The sequence below is a fragment of the Cebus imitator genome, unplaced genomic scaffold (genome assembly GCF_001604975.1).
Source record: "Cebus imitator isolate Cc_AM_T3 unplaced genomic scaffold, Cebus_imitator-1.0 Scaffold823, whole genome shotgun sequence".
Taxonomy (NCBI): domain Eukaryota; kingdom Metazoa; phylum Chordata; class Mammalia; order Primates; family Cebidae; genus Cebus; species Cebus imitator.
The window spans coordinates 258,659-262,060 of NW_016108138.1; positions in this window are offsets into that span (position 1 = coordinate 258,659).

The window sequence follows — 3,402 nt, forward strand, 5'->3', positions numbered from 1 at the left end:
CACTTGTAGTCCCAGCTACTCGGGATGCTGAGGCAGGAGAATTGCTTCAACTTGGGAGGTGGATGTTGCAGTGAGCCACGATAGCGCCACTGCATTCCAGCCTGGCAACAGAGAGACTCAATCTGAAAAAAAAAAAAAAAAAAAAGTAATTTTCTATATATTTAAATAATTTCCTGAAAGAGGAGGGCTTACTTTTATTTTATTACCTATTCTATTTGATTCTTACATCTTCGTCCTTCATTTTCTCTTTCTGACTTTGTTTCTTTTTGATTTTTGTATTGATATGCTTTTCTTATTTTTCTTTTGCATATCTATACAAAAAAATTTTTTTTTTTTTTTGGGTAGTACTTTGGGGATTACGTGAAACCTCTAAAAATACAAAAACATATTTTAATCTGGTAAAGTTTTAACTTCAGTTGGATAAAAAATTCTTCCTTATTACATCTGCCCTTAAATTTGTCGTTGATGTCACCAAGGGTATTTATTTATGTTGCATAGTGATTAACAGGTGTTTATAATAATTCCTATGCTTTTATCTCTCAAATGTTAAAGAATAATTAAAAATGTTTTCTGCACCATGTGAATAATGTTAGAAATTCAATTTTTGGTATGTGCATTTCTTTTCTAGAAAATAATGTATTTTTATATGATTAGGTGTTGTTTTCTTGAATCATGTTATTTTCAGTGGTAAGAACTGCTTTCAGCATCTTTCCTATGAAGGGACATATGCAATGCCAATATATTTTTTAAGAATTTGGTTATTTTGAAAGTTTTATTTATTTATTTTTTATTTTAGGCAGGATAGATTTGCTAATGGTATTATTATTTATTTTTTTTGACTTTGACAATATCACATAGTTCTCTTCTGGCCTGCAAATTTTTTGTTGACAATTCACTGGTTATCTCATAAGACTATATTTGCTAATGACATGTCACTTTTATCTTTCAGCACTCAAGTATCTCTTTTTGTCTGTAACTATTGAAAATTGTAACTATTGTGATTATAGGGCCAGGTACAGTGGCTCACGCCTGTAATCCAAACACTTTGGGTGGCCAAGGCAGATGGATCACAAGGTCAGGAGTTCAACACCAGTCTGGTCAATATGGTGAAACCCCGTCTCTATGAAAGAAATACAAAAATTAGCCAGGCATGGTGGAGGGCGCCTGTAGTCCCAGCTACCTGGGAGGCTGAGGCAGGAGAATTGCTTGAACACGGGAGGCAGAGGTTGCAGTGAGCCAAGATCATGCCACTGTACTCCAGCCTAGGCAACAGAGTAAGACTCATCTCAAAAAAAAAAAAAGAAATTGTGATTATAAACATGTTTTTGTTACCAATGTCTTTGTATGTATCCTAATTTGCTTTTGAGCTTTTTCATGTTTGCACCATTTTTTCTTAATTTTAGAATTGATATTTCTTTTTGTATTTTTTTACCACCACAATTTAAATATTTTTGTTTTATCATTTTTCTGATTTTCAATATTCGTCTGTTTTCCTGTTTCAATCATTATTATTCAATTTTTTTTTTTTTTTTTTTTTTTTTTTTTTTTTTTTTTTTTTTTTTTTTTTTTTTTTTTTTTTTTTTTNTTACCCAGGCTGGAGTGCAATGGCGCGATCTCGGCTCACCGCAACCTCCGCCTCCTGGGTTCAGGCAATTCTCCTGCCTCAGCCTCCTGAGTAGCTGGGATTATAGGCACGTACCACCATGCCCAGCTAATTTTTTGTATTTTTAGTAGAGACAGGGTTTCACTGTGTTGACCAGGATGGTCTCGATCTCTTGACCTCGTGATCCACCTGCCTCGCCTCCCAAAGTGCTGGGATTACAGGCTTGAGCCACCGCGCCCGGCCTATTATTCAATTTTTAAAATTAGTATATACATTTTTAATGATTTCTTTCTGAAAATTTTATAGTATTTTTGATGAGATTATATTGCCCCATTTATAGATTGTACTGTTTCAGATTTGGACATTTAAAAAGGCCACCTGTCACAAAATTTACAATGTAGCTTTGTCCTGGCATAGTCAGAAAACAGTGGTCTTGGCTGGAGATTATGGGAATCTCTTAAACATCATCTTCAGGTTTGTCCTGACTGAAATTTTGTGTTTACTTCTAGCTAAAGGAGATTATTTATGTTTCTTCTGAAAAGTAAGTAATCGCTTGTGACACCTGCTCTCTCTCTGTAGCACTGTAGTGCTCTTCTGCAGTGGCCTAATTTGTTATTTTATTTCTTTTCAGTTGTATGTTTTTATTTTGCCCAAAATCTTTGGTCTTAGCAGACTCAAACTCTCATTTCAAAGTATATTACCATTTCTTTCAGCACTTTATGTCATGGGAGACAGAAACAGTGTGAAAAGGCCCGTCAAAGCCAGAAATTAAGTTGTATGTGCCAATATTTTTCTCATCTTTTAAGAAAGAAACCAGAAGTTGACAACTTACTTGTAAAGAAACTATGTAATATTAGGAAGCAGAAAGTGTTGTGTTTGGTAAATGTCAGAAACTTTTTATTTTTTCTGTGTGGATTTTTGCATTGAACTCACTTTACGCACTGCACACACTTAACTCATAAATTATCTAATTATCTACATATGTATTTTGGTTTGTATGCTTTGTTTTTTTTTTTGTGGGTGCGACAGTTTTGCTCTTGTTGCCCAGGGTGGAATGCAATGGCACGATCTTGGAGTACAACAACCTCCTCCTGGGTTTAAGCAATTGATTCTCCTGCCTTAGCCTCCTGAGTAGCCGGGATTACAGGCATGTACCACCACACCTGGCTAATTTTGTATTTTTAGTAGAGACAAGGGTTCTCCATGTTGGTCAGGCCGGTCTCAAACTCCTGATCTCAGGTGATCTGACCATCTTGGTCTCCCAAAATGCTGGGATTACAGATGTGAGCCACCATACCCAGCTGGTATGTATGTTTTTATAACATTTACATATCTCTGAAGTACTTAGGACCTGTGGTATATTGCAATGTCATCTCATTTGTGTGGATTGAATAATTTTATTGGTTAGATTCGTAAAATATATTTATCAGAGTCTAATAAGTGGACTAATTTGTTTTTATTTCTTTTCAGTTATATGTTCCTATTTTGCTCAAGACCTTTGGCCAGAGCAGGGCATAGAAGATTTTTTTCAAAAAGTGATATTGAGAAGACATGAAAAATGTGAACATGAGAATTTGCAGTTAAAAATTTGTTGCACCAGCCGGGTGCGGTGGCTCACGCCTGTAATCCCAGCACTTTGGGAGGCTGAGGCGGGTGGATCACGAGGTCAAGAGATCGAGACCATCCTGGTCAACATGGTGAAACTCCGTCTCTACTAAAACTACAAAAAATTAGCTGGGCATGGTGGCGCGTGCCTGTAATCCCAGCTACTCAGGAGGCTGAGGCAGGAGAATTGCCTG